At 48.7% G+C, this 13811-nt stretch overlaps 1 protein-coding gene across 1 annotated transcript in view; it reads right to left on the bottom strand.

The window, feature by feature from the left end:
• plxnb2b (plexin b2b) overlaps positions 1–13811 on the bottom strand; it is a 111542-nt gene that overhangs the window by 73069 nt on the left and 24662 nt on the right. Inside the window, exon 2 of the mRNA XM_068312349.1 lies at positions 10640–10815. The gene's annotated coding sequence lies outside the window, so the exon portion shown is untranslated. The remainder of the gene's footprint in view (positions 1–10639; positions 10816–13811) is intronic.

The raw sequence follows: 13811 nt of genomic DNA, 5'->3' as shown, positions 1-13811 counted from the left end.
ATTTTAAATGGAAAAAAAAATTAGTTTGAGTTTTGACTTAGGAGCTCCGTCACGAAGCTGATCAAACTCGTATCTGGAGGTTCTACTTTACTCACAGCTTCAGTTAACAAAAACTCAAAGTTTCACCAAGCAGTTCAGCAGGAGGGTATGTGGAGGTTTTCAGCTGACCTAGCCCAACGCATCGCTTCGAGCTTCAGCATAAACTTGAAGCTTTCAGTAGAGAAATTATCTTTTCAACACTGAGATGTCAGCACTTCCAGAGAACTGGATGACGCCGCCTGAGCTGATGGAGTCATTCGTGTTCGTTTTGCATCTCCATCTCCCTCCATTGTTTCAGAGGATGCTGAAAAGTTACTTTTCTGTGAATCTCCACAAACGACGTCTGACTTTGCATCAGTTTGTGGGGGGTGAAGAGGTCACCATTTTTTCCTGTATTGCCCCACTTAGCCACCGTAGCATCCTGAAGCTGTTTGTGAAACTAACGCAAATGTAAAACTTTACACGCACACAGAGAAGCATTTCATTCTCAGACATCTAAAAACAGAGATAAAAGCTGCTGTTAAAAGCTGTGACACAGAACGCGGCGGCGGCGGCGGCTCCCCGGCCCATAAAACACTGCGTTAACATTCGCGGCGTCCAGATTGTCCTGGTGCTGGCATAACTACACATTTACAAAATGAGATTTTCGTCATTGCAAACAGCGATGCTTGATGGGGAACATGTGGGTTTAGCATCTCCATTTGGTTCCACCATTAGCGGAGCAAAAAGCTTCATTAGCATGGCAGCGTGTAATAAGCTCGACCAGGGTATTTCCTAACCCACATTTGAGCCACGCCCCAGCACAGGCACGCCGCAGATAAACAACTCATCGGAAAGAACGTTCTTCCTGCATGAACACCGACAAAGAAAAGCGACTTGTCGGGAAAAGTAGTGTCTGTGATTCCATGGATGACGGCGTGTAGGAAGCGAAGCTCCTTTGGCACAAACTTCCAGAGAGTTCTGGCGAGCGTTCACACAGCAGCTCTCGGCACAGGGCTCCCACACTGAGAACCAATTAATTTCATCTCCGCACGCCACACATTTCCACACGCCAGGAGCGTAAAGGAAAAGAGGTGCGAAGAGGGGCGGAGGTGAGCGGGGATATGTCGGAGCAAGGCAGGTGGGGAAGGACGGGCCGGGTCGGTGGGGGGAATCTTCTCGTATCTCGCATTCGGAGTTTCTGCACAGAGAGGAGGGGAAAATGCAATTACACGTACCCTCTCAGCCTTTTCAGGCGAGGTGGCGCGCAGAAGCGAGGGGGCGGCGTAGGGGTTGGCGCCCTGAGGCGACCGGCGCTGCTCGCGCTCTATGCTAATAGACTCCAGCTCTGCATTCTAACTGGTATCTGAGCTGCGGAGCATCGGCGGGATGGAGGAGGAGGGCGGGTCCGTCACCTCGTGTCTGCAGAGATAGCGGCGGTAATGAAAACCTCTGCCGGGGACTTCAAACGGTAGCAGCTGGTCGATTCCTCTGCTGACGGCCGATACGCGACAACAGGGTGATGGGGGACAGGTGAGAGGTTCTGATGGGCGAGGGGTGGACAACCAGCAACCAGCTGACGAAGCTATTTAGAAGTAACTAGAACAAAAACAGTTGCCATAGAGACCGTTCAAACCTGTTAACATCCAGTCCCAACCGGACGGCGCCGTCGGTACAAATGGATTATAATTCACGCCTCGTGGTATAAACGGTACAATAAAGACAGGAAGCGGGGTCTATAATAGACAGCTAGCGACAGTTAGTCATGAGCCCACCTGTCAAACAGGTGCCCCCCCCCCCCCCCCCAGCCCCCACCTGGGTCCAGTCAGTCACGCATCCTCAACCAGAACTACTCATAACTTCAGTTATGATACCCCCACAGAGGGTTCTATCCCATACTGGGATTACTGGGAGAAATACCTGAAGACGACCCCCCGGGGTTGGAAGGGGGGGGGGTCAGATATTACTAACAGCTGCCTTCAAGAGATCGACTGTCGTGGGACTGAAAACAGACCCACACAATAAAAAAAAACCATGCGGTCCAAATTTTCATCCTCCTCACGGCCCCCAGAAGTGTCTCTTTAACCCCCCCCCCCCACCACCCCCACCTGAGGTTTCTTGACTCCTACTTTTCTTTTTCCAATTAAAAAAAAAAAAAAAATCACAAGAAGAATGAATTTTGTTCCTCATTATTATTGTCTCATTTTGTCTTCATGCCTCCTTCGCTTCCCCTCCCGTCTGATATCTGACATTTTTCCTCTGACTTTAATAAAAGAGCCGCTGATTTGTTTGTTCATTCATTGATGCATGAGAAATAAAACCTGTTTTTAGACTCGGATCAATTTTTATTTGGGTTATACGGTGAAATGAGAATCACTAAAATGATAAACAGAAGGTAAATAACACTGTTGGTGATAAAGTGTGTCTGGGTGGATCCTCCTCTCTGAACGTCAACCTGTCAGCCTCCTCTTGCGTCGGTCCCGTCTGAACCACGTACAGCAACACATGTTGGAGCAGGAAGAGAACCCCCCCCCCCTCCACGCCACCTGCACCCTACCCCATCATCTCATCAAGCTCTATTATGAAATCCAGGCTCCCTCTGATTGGCTGTCAGCTGCGTCCCCATCCAAGTATGTGCTAGCAGAAATCACTGAAGCACGCGTGAACAAAAACACATCTGGTTCCATTCAGCATGCCTGGGATTCTTTTCCTGCCTGGTTCAGGTTACTCGCTGAACACCCCCACCACCACCACCAACCCCCAACCCCCCCCCCGGACTGCTGGCAGAGCAGATTAACTCACTTATTCAGTACTTGAAGGGTGTCAGCTGACGGGACGAGAGGTGAGGCTGAGTTTACGGGACGGTTCTGGAGCAGACCGGACCCCTCCTGACTTTATATTCCCGTTCAGACACCCAATCCAGGTTCTGGTCCCGGATCCGGTCCCATCTTTCTACATCGGTTTGCAGAAGTCCATCCAGTTTCAGAATGACGTTTCAACGCTCCAGAAATGTTCTGCGGATGAGAAACTTCCTCCGGGCCTTCATCGGCAGATAAAGGCCGACTTTTCATTCTTGGGAGAACTGCTCCTGAAATGACCCCCCACCCCCCAGCTGCAGGGAAGGAGGGGCTCAGCTCTGCAGAGTGAGATCTCCAGGACGACTCAACTACACGCTGAACTCCCCGCCGTCTGCAGACCGGCCCAACTGAGATAAAGAGTCTTCGTTACGGTTTTCCTGTCGGACAGTTCGCTCCGTGCACCAGTCCGGCCATAAATCCTGACCTTTCCTTTACATTTCTGACCCAGTACCCCCCCCACCCCACCCCCACTCCCACCCCCACATTATCTCCCAGCTCTGACAGACTGATGTCTTCAGTTGAAATCACCTCGTCCGCTCCGGGTTCCCTGGGAGATGGAGCACCGCTGATGGAGACGATTCAATCAGCGAGAAGTGAAGGAGCAGATCGCAGACAATAAGCCATTACCCCGAGTCCTCGCTCGCCGTTAGCCGCGCTTAGCTCGGGCTCCCACCTAATGGGCCATAATATGATTTTACGCCATGTTCCAGCTCTTTATGCTAGCTCCAAACATAACTCTGTCGCCAAGGTACAATAAAAACAGATATATTTCTTTATTACTCCTCACAAAGCGTGTCAGCGGATCCGAGTCCCACTGCAAAGGAAGCTAATATCTACAGGAACCCGCCTCATTCAGAGCAGATACACATTTCGACCCCCTCCTCTCCCTTCACCATTCACCCCGATGTAATGGGTGTTTTATTATAATCTAATGAATACAATAACTTCACCGTAAATAACGCAGTGAAAAACCCATTTTCTCCGCTTTGCAATATGTTTAAATGTCCATCACGCCTCTGGCAACGAGGCGCCGCATGTTTAATTCAGCGCTGATGCAATTTGCATGTTGTGAGCTACTGTATGGAGCGGCTACCTCTTCCAGACGCCCTCTCCCGCTCACCCCACAGTCACCCCCGACTGCATGCCATTCGCCGGCGGGTTCATTACTTTATGTGACGGCGGGGTGGGGTGGAGGGCAGGTCATCCAGGGTCCCCTGCTCAGGCGCAAAAAAGTCTGGAGCTGAATATCAGAATAACCCTCAACCCGGGTTCCATACCCCATATTATACATATATACAGTATATATATATAAATATATAATCATCAGGTCCAATCAGGACATCTACACTACAGGGATCTGACACTGCGTGTGTGTGTGTGTGTGTGTGTGTGTGTGTGTGTGTGTGTGTGTGTGTGTGTGTGTGTGTGTGTGTGTGTGTGTGTGTGTGTGTCGTGGGAATCCAATCTCTCACACAGAGCAGCAGAGACAGGCAGGAAGATTCGCTCCGGGCCCAGAATAACCCGACAGCGGCGGGATTACAGGGAATTAGAAAACCTGCAGAGATGGTTGATAACGTAGTTTATGGAAGGCGTCACGCCACCAGCAGCCAAGAGGTCAAAGCGTCTGATTAATTAAACTAGGGGGGGGGGGGCGGGTTCTCCTGGAGGATCCCGTCCCGAGGGGACCCTCTCAGAGTCCGGCAGGTCCGACCCGGAGGAATCCAGCATCTGTTCCCTCTCAGACGAACTGACAGGCTTTAAAAAAATTAAGTTTGTTTTTAGACGAGTTCATAAACTTTTTTCCAAACCGAACTTTGTTAATATTGGATATTATTAACATTCTGTAAACTTCCCCTATAGGTGAAATACGACTTGCTTCTGTTCAACCCCAAACTGAAGCAAATTAATTGAATTTTAAACCCTGAATCTATTTCACATGAAGCAACAATCCGTCATTCATCACAGACTTTATGAATATTTGAGTTCATCCTCCAGACTCCGTTAATCAGACGCTGGTTTTTATTCAACGCATCCGTCATGATCATCAGTCGACTGACGGGAGGCTGATCCTCATCCTGGGGCGGTACCGGTCCCACCTGAATACGTCGGGGGTGGGGGTGGGGGGTACGTGCTTCCTGAGGTGAACAGATCTGGTAAAGGTCATCAATAACTACTCTCTTGTCTTGTTTGTGCTTTCTGCGTTCCTCTCTATTGTTCACTGTTTTGTCTTGTGGTGGTTTATTCATGTATAAAATGACCAGAATAAATATCCAATTGGTCACAAAACAAATCTGTGTTTTTTTTCCTCTGTAAACAGACAAACAAAACCAAATCCTCCATGGTGAAGTTAAAGATGACAGCCGTGCCCCGTTCGGGACAGTTGCCGTGGGATACGGGGGTAAGAGACGATCATGTTAGCACTGTTAGCGCTGGACGGACGTGGAGGTTTTGTCTTGATGGAACCTCTTTGACAGGAAGGTAAACTGATCCCTGCTATCCCCGGGATTGTTGTTAAGGCAACAACCCCCCAAAGACAACAGTAAATACCGGACTTGTTTCAGAGCCACCGTGCTGCAGCCTCCCTCGCTGACAGCTCGGTCCTAATTACCGAGAACCACCAATTACTGGCTCCGTTTCATTATTTATATTTACTCAGCAGACCCAAATAAAAGAGACTTCAGCGGCGGACATCTCTGGCAGCTGCAGACGCTTCCGGAGGACCTGCTGAATCATTGTCTGGTGGCTTTTTCCCGACAATACCCAGTCAGCATGCAAACGCGAAGCCGTTAGTGCAAAGAGTAGAAATAAGGCCAAGAGCTGCTTCCTCTTTGGCAGCCATAGGAAGTCATTCAGAGGCAGAGGAAGTGCATTATCATCTCTGCTCGTTTATGGGCCGGCGGGGCTGCAGCATCGATCCCGGACCGCCAGACCTGCAGCTCTCCGCCGCCGCCAGTTTGCGTGTTTCTGCATTTATGCTTCATTTTGCTCCAGATACATGTAGAATAAAAGTGACTGCCGTCGTCTCCAAGATGATCCAGAAATACAAAACAAACAAATGTGTTTATCTGGTATGCAATCAGTCTGTGAACCAACTCTATCTCAGATGTTTCCCATCAGCCTCTCCTGCCAAGCGGCGTCCGATGATGGTCGGATGGGGTGGGGGACGGGGGAGGAAGCAGGGGTGTGAAATTCTGCTATTCCTGCTCCGGTGAATTCAGCAGAAAACTTGGCAGATCATTGTGGAGATTTGTACGATAGAGGATTTGATGCGAGACTGTTTGAGAGGCTCGTCTGGAGCCCGTCTCTCAACACGCCGCCCCTGAAGCGGGCCTGGATGTGCGGCTTATTGTTCGCATAAAGCCTGACAGCCACATTTCTGAGGCCTCAAGGGTGCGGATGGATGATTAACACCTGAAAAAAAAACTAGACTTGTGAAGAAAAGCCCCCCAAATCCACAGAAATGATTTCTGATTAACACTTTATCTGTGATTTGATGAGTCGCAAAACCTCCTGCTCGCGCTCAGCTAGCTGCAAAGCTGCAAAGCTATCCTGTTACAAAAGGGCAAGCCGTCTCCAAAAAGCGATTAGGTGCAAACAAAAGGAATCTGTCGCTGTAATGCGAGGGGCTTTGCATTCAGATGGTTGCAGCGCGGGGCAGGCCTCGTTTGCAGGGGCCGAACCGGAGCGGTACATGTGGCCCCGAGGCCGGATCTGTTCCAACTGTGCCCTGGCAAGAAAAAGCTCATCCCCGTCAGCCTCGACAGCTTGGATATTCACAGGGGGCGGTGGAAAAACTGGAGGGCTGTAGGGCCGCAGTGGAAGTGGGGGAGTCGGAGGAGGAGGAGGGAGGTGGGAGGGGGGAAGTCAGGAGCGTTTTATTATTTTTGTGCCACAAGGACGTGGCATTTACCGAGTTTATTGAGCAAACCCATGATGAGGGTCTCACATCTGTGCTGGCCTGAGGTGACGATGATGATGATGATGATGATGGACTACATTATAATAGAAACTGTTTATCCTGTGTGGTTGGTGAGTAACGGCGATGTGCCTGATATACATGCATCAGGTTTCAGAACCCAGCGGTACCATTTATTAGAGGCTTGTCGACATTGTAGAAACACAACAAAGAGTCACAAGTTGTTGTTTTTTTTTACCAGCAGAGAAGGAATCTGTTCAGAGATCTGGGATCAGCTGGAGAAACTGACGATGAAATAAACAAAGAAATCTAAAAATAATAACTGACAGAAGGCTGAATTGTAACAACCAGTAGGGGGCAGCAGCATGCCACTGGACCAGCCAGTCTGCCTAATCCAGAGAAGAAGAAAACAGCCCCTCCGTCTCCACCTCATGTTATGTGAATTATTATAACAATTATTGAATAGTGTAATATTTCCTGTAAACAGCAAACAGTTCTTGTACTACTGGTTTTACTGGATTTATCCTCAGATTTCAGACACACAACAAATCCAAGATTGCTTTAGCTACTAAAAATGCTATGCTAATGTCGTCAAGTCAAAATAAACATAAATTAATTCAGCTGACCAATTACGTGACGCTGTTGACGCCTGACAACCCGAGTTACTTCCTTCACGAAGGATTAGATGCTGCTGTTAGCTACAGCTGCTGCGTGTATGCTAGAATTCATTACAGCCACTTTAATGAATCTGCAGTTGGTAGAATGAGTTTTATTAGTAGAAAGAGACGCTTTCAAAGGAAATAATAACCAACATTTTCATTAATTATACAAAAAAAATATCCAAACTATTCCCTATGAAGCTTATGGAGGGGCGGGGCTTAGCTCAGATAAGCTAAACGTGACGTGTAGGATTGGTGGACCTTGTCTGGTTTATTCTCTAGTCATTCTAGATTAAAGGTGACATTTTGTGATGATTGTCATCTGGATATGAAACAAGAGGTTTTGCGTATTTAACGTCACCCACAGTATTTTTTTCCACTACAAGCAACGATCATATGACGCGTCCTTCTCATCGACTGCATCTAAGATCATCACTATGATGCTTAGCGAATCGTGAATCCACTCCAGGCTCCACTCTGAAGACCACAGGAAGGATCTGTGATGTAGACGAAGCTGACCCGCATTTAGATGTGTCACTGTCGGAGACGGCGCCGTCAACAATATTCTAAACAAGCGTTGTTTTTCAAAAACTCTATCCTGTAAAGGCTTATTCTTTGAAATACTTTGTGTCAGACGGCTTCGGCGTCCATTAAACGCGCCTGTTTACCCGCGTCTACATCCTTCAAAGGAACACGTTGGGAAAGCAAACTCAGAGAGCATCTCAGGCAAAAAGGAAAAAAAAAAACGTTCAAAGCATCGAAAAAGAAAAAGGTCACGTGATGAGAAGAATCCACACAACCAGTCGGAAAAGAGGATGACAAATCGTTTGAACCTGCGCTCCTAATTCATTCATCCCCGAGTACCTGGTTACTCCTCCGGCGCAAATCCTCCCAGGACAAATGAGTGACACCTCCTAATCCTCCCAGACACCAGAAGCATGTGATTACCATGACATTTACTCCGTCTACCGAGACAAAAACGAGGCCGGGGACACAAACAAACAAACAAACAAACACGGGAGTGAATTGTAAATGCGCCATTATTTGGATCAGAAGCGGAGCTTCGGCATCTCTCCACCCAAGTCCCCTTTCAGTCGGTGCAGCCAGAAACAACCACCTGGGGTAGTCCACATTTCAAATGAGCCATATTTTGTTTATCTCCAGCCGCCGCCGGCTTGGCTGGGAGGCAGCGCCCGAGGACGCGATGGAAAATGGAGTGCAGGAGTTATGACCTCAGCAAACAGATTGTGGAGGAGATGAGTGAGGGCAGGAGCTGCCTGTCGGACGAAGACCTCCGCGGATCAGGAGCCGCTCAGGAGGAAGAGACGCTGTTCTTTACATCCCTCGAGTCGGACCAACTGGTTTTAAGAAGCTCTCACGACTGCCTGTGTAAAAGCCATTATTAAAGCAGCGTTAATTGTTGGGGACTAATGAGCACGAGAGCAAATTTAATTAGGCCTTAATAAGCAGGAATAAAGTTCTGACAGAACTTCCAACTGGAGACCGAGTCCTGACTTATAATTAGACCATTGTTTGCTGACTCACAGTGTTGACCACTTACCAAGCGGTTCCACTTCTATGAGCACAATAACAAAAAGCGCTTCCATTGGTAAAGCCGAGATACTTGGGGGCCGACCCTCGTCTTCTCCAACTCCCAGGTGAGGCGGCTGACTATCTGCTGCCTCCATCCATTCCTCTCCCGGGAGCTCGCCGTCCCTCCACTACCTCCACTATTGTACTGACAGCCAAACAATGGGAGCCAGGGCTGCCTTAACGAGCAGAAAGTGGAGGCTCGAATAATTAGAGGCAACCCCCCCACCACCACCACCACCACCACCACCAGCTCTCCACCACGCCATCGCCTCCAACCCCTCCTGTTAAGTCCGAACAGTGTGAGGCAGCTTGGCTGAGGCTGGGACTGTTGGGCCCACTGCGAGGGAAATCTGGGCTGGGAGTTATTTTTTGATGGGGGGGGGGAACTGTGGTAATTGCCTGAATTCCGACAGCGGCAGGTGAGGAAAACGACCGAGGGTGGCACAAGCTGAGAAAAGTGAGAAAGTGCCAGGACCAAGTGTGGGAATAAAAGTCCAACAATAAATAATGGAGCTCATCCTCCGCCAAGACCCAGCAGCCCTTTCACTTCAATCGAGCCCTCAAATCGAAACAGAGCCTGGACCATCATCCAGACGACAGACTAGGCCCTAAAAAATATATTTAGAGCTGACCTGCAAATTTAGAGCTCACATAACACATGAAAAACTGACTTAAATAGCATCTGGAAAGAGGAGGAATGAGTTAGCTGCTAGTTAGTAACAGACTAGCTTATATTTCCCTGTTGGTTTGGGTTGGGTTAGCAGGGAACTATAAGGGGTACAAGTTAAGATAGTGGCTTAAAGCTAATTTAAAGTCAACACTTCCTGCACCATTTTCATATTAAAACACCTTAGAGTGGACAGAAAGCATTTTTAATAAGGCTTTTATTGTGAAACAGATAAAATAAGGCGCACCTTCAATGAATGTCCTATTTTAAAACTTTTTTCTATATACGAGGCGCACTGGATTATACGGCGCTCTGCCGGTTTTTGAGAAAATTAAAGGCTTTTAGGTGCGCCTTATAGTGCGGAAAATACTGTAGTTTAAAAGCTAATGAGGATTTCATCTTTAAGACTTTCTTCTTTCCAAATCAGTTGGGGATCGGTTTGGGGCCCCTGGAGACTTGGATTATGCCACACAGTGAAGGGGGCCATTTATGCTTGTTTATTTAAAGCTCATCTTCCTCAGGTTCGTTTTACGGAACGCTCCAGAGACGTTTGTGGACTGAGAAAGTCCACCTTTCCTTCCATCTGTGATCGTGCGGATGATGTTTTTTTGGGTGACCTGTTCCTTTAATGGTTGATATGGGAAATAAAAATATGATGTGTCACAGTTGTGCCGCCACACACCCATTTATGGGCTCGGTGGGAGCGAATGAATAAGTGCTACTGTTGTAAAATTTGATTTAGCGACCCGGTCCGGTGTTTGACTTCATTTTAAACTGTGAGTTAAAATCTGACACCAGTTCAGCCCTGATGTTTATACGAAGAATAATGGAGCGACATAAAGGACGAGAGATTCACGGCGGCGGAATGAAAACCGGACAAAGTTATGGGAGCTAAAACAAAAATGACCTGAGCTGAGGCGCTACTCACTAGGGAGAGGCGGGCGGAGGCGCAGCGAGCCCGCTGGTCGTCGGGGTGGAACGGAGCGGCGTGCAGCGGCTGCACAGCGGGCCCTCGTCGGACTCTTCAATCAGCTGCAGCCCCGGGAAAACGTGGCCAATTAGCCGCCCACTGCCGCCGACCCCCGGCTTCATTAAGGGCCGACTCTGGAAGAGAGGAGAGGGAAGGGGTTAACATCAGAGGGTTTAAGAAGACACACGTTAGAGGTGAAGCTCAAGGTTGACCAGGCAGTCAAATTACACCCCCCCTCCCCCCTCCCAGCAAAGGTGGTACAGAGAGCCTGAGGCCTGGAGGGCATCGCTGCCTTCGTCCCAAACCCCGCCGCTCTGACAGCAACAGGTGTGGTGGTCGGTAGACACACTATTACCAGGATCAGAATCTGCTTTGTGTGGCAGAGACAAAAGCAGACCAGGAAGAAAAATCAAGAGCTGGAGGGGAGGGGGGAGTGGAGGTGAGAGAAGAGGGGGGGGAGGGGAAGGAAGATACAGAAAGTCCCTGGAGGGGCGAAAGAGAGAGAGAAAGGAGAGAAATTTCAATCCTGTCTTTTCATTGTAAATCCCTCGTCGGCAGAGGAGAGAAACCCGATCAGAAAGCAGCGGCGGTTGTGACAGAGCTGTTGTTCTGCAGCACAAACACACATTAACACAGTCAGGTGGTCAGGAGGAGACTCACACACACACACACACACACACACACACACACACACACACACACACACACACACACACACACACACACACGCGGGGCTGGTGGAGGTGCTTCAGAGCAGGTGGGGCCCCTGTTGTTGCATGCATGTGTTTGCAGCACACGCCTGTTCATCCTCCATCCACACGGGACCTTCTGCTTGCATCGGTCCTGTGATGGAAGCCCCGGTGGAGAGCCGGTGGAGGGGAGGGGAGGGGAGGGGAGGGGGAGGTAGCTTCATCCTCCTCATCCTCCCCTAGCCTTCCATCTCAGATTACGGCCGTTCGATCGGGCCGGGGTAATGTTTGCTGCCGCCGTAGCGTTAGCCGCTGTCAGGAGAGAGCACGCCCGGCTGGAGAGGAGATACAGGCCCTTTATTTAAAACAAGCCGAGGAGAGAAGATCAATGCCCCAATTCAGGGCCAGGAACTGGAGGGAAAAAGTTTGCAAACATAGCAGGAGATTATGAGGAGCAGATATATGTGAGAATCATGGGTTTGGGATGGGGGGGAGGGCATCCAGCTCATCTGGGCGCTAGTGCTTATTGATCGGTGGAGACGCAGCTCGGAGACATTCATCACAGGCCACTCAGGCCTTTAGATAGCGCTGCTGATAGCGGCCTGCTGCTCAGCAGCTGCAACCAGCCACATCCATTACCCTTCAGATTGAGGCCCCGGGATGGGAGCGGCATGGAGGGGCCGCTCAGGGACAAACCGGAGGGAGGGGGGGATAACAAAGCCTGTGTTCCATATTACACGCTAACATACTGAGTACTACAGTTTGTGCTGCGCAGTGCCTTCAACACGTGATTAAATATGCCATTAGCAGGAGGATATTAAGCGCCGTGCCTCCATGACGACTATAGATCACATCCCATCTCCGTCACACATCACATCATCCACCGGATAAAAATAACAAATGCAAATCAATAAACATCTCTAGTACACAAACTCGTCGATGTTATTTGAAGACACATTAAACTAATGTAAAGTCAAGAAAGAATTATCATGTCGGTCTCCATCGTTTCTTTGTGGACGGTATCTATGACGACAGCTGCAGACGTTTGAGTCTTATTGTCTAAATCTGTCGGCAACGCTTTTTAAAAAAAATTATTGGTTGGTTTGTTTGGGTTTTTTAAAATTTCTTTTTAAATTAACGAGTCAATCTGACTGTCAGGAGAAAAAGATGGTCATTTTTAGCAGCTGAAGTGAGAAATGCACTTGGCCTGATTGGTTTGCTCATGTGCTTGGTTTTTTTTTTTTGAATTTCATTTATAAAGCAAACTTAACCAATAAAAATGTGGATTTCAAATCTTCACTTCTTGGTGCATTCTATTGATTAGTCATGCACTACAATTTTGTAATGTCCTAGAATTCAAATTCTTTATTTGGGGGCCTTTTGCAGGTATGAGTTTTTAACTATTAAATTGCTACTTTGCAATATGTTATTCAAACTAATAGAACCACATCGTCTGCAAAGAGGGATTCACAGAGCTGCAGGAACTTTAGAAAAAGCAGCCTTTGCTTTGCATTATGGGTAACTTGAGCATGTGCATTAAAGCCCACACTTCACACTCAGACACCGTTGATAATATTGTTTATTTCTGTAACACAAACCTACAGACTGTCTCTGAAACGCTCCACATGCTGAATGTGACGTCATGCAGCGCCGGGCCCGTGGTTAGCAGACTGTGTCCGAGGCTCGTCCTACAAAGGCTGCAGCCGAGGCGGAAGGGTTTATGAAAAAGTGTGCTCTGACAGCCGGAGCATCGAGGAGAACCAGCTGGAGGGGAAAAAAAAGTGACAGAACTATTGTTTCCTTTTCTCGGCCAAACAGTATTAGCGAAGCTGTTTTAGAGCAGATAGTACACAAACCAGCCGAGCGACAGGCGGCTCTGAAAACTGCTGAGTGACTCTGTATGGAATTCCCAGATTGGGCAGGTGAGGATCAGCAATAATGAGCCATATAGGGAGAGAAGAAAAGGAAGAGGGGGAGTCAGAGTGAGGGTAAAAGAAAGAAGACGGGACAAGGCTACAAGAAAAGTGATGGAGACAGGCTGAGAGCCAAAGACGAGGCCCCAAAAGAGCAATTACAGGAGCTCCAGAGGAGGTGTAGGCCCGGCCCCCGGGCATCACCGTCACAAAGCGCTGCCAGACATGAACTCACAAGCGCAGGAGGAAAAACTTCTAAAGATGGAGGAGGAGAGAATCAGAGGAGGAAAAGAAGAATGAGGAAGGACAGTTTTAGACTCCAGAACCGCCGGGTCAACTAGAGCCCGTCCTTCAAGTCGACCGTTCGTCTGCTCAGTGCTTAACCAGCCTTGAAGGCCAGACAGCACCCCGGAACGGCACCCGTCACTAATACCAGTCCAGAATGGACCACGAACGCAACCACCACTTCAAAGAGGACGACAGGCAGGAAGAGTGATAGCAGAGAAAGAGAGGGAGATGTGCAAATGG

This window comes from Antennarius striatus, chromosome 4, assembly GCF_040054535.1.
Source record: "Antennarius striatus isolate MH-2024 chromosome 4, ASM4005453v1, whole genome shotgun sequence".
Classification (NCBI taxonomy): Eukaryota; Metazoa; Chordata; class Actinopteri; order Lophiiformes; family Antennariidae; genus Antennarius; species Antennarius striatus.
Note: the sequence above shows the minus strand (reverse complement) of the source record. Positions and strands in the feature narration are given on the sequence as shown.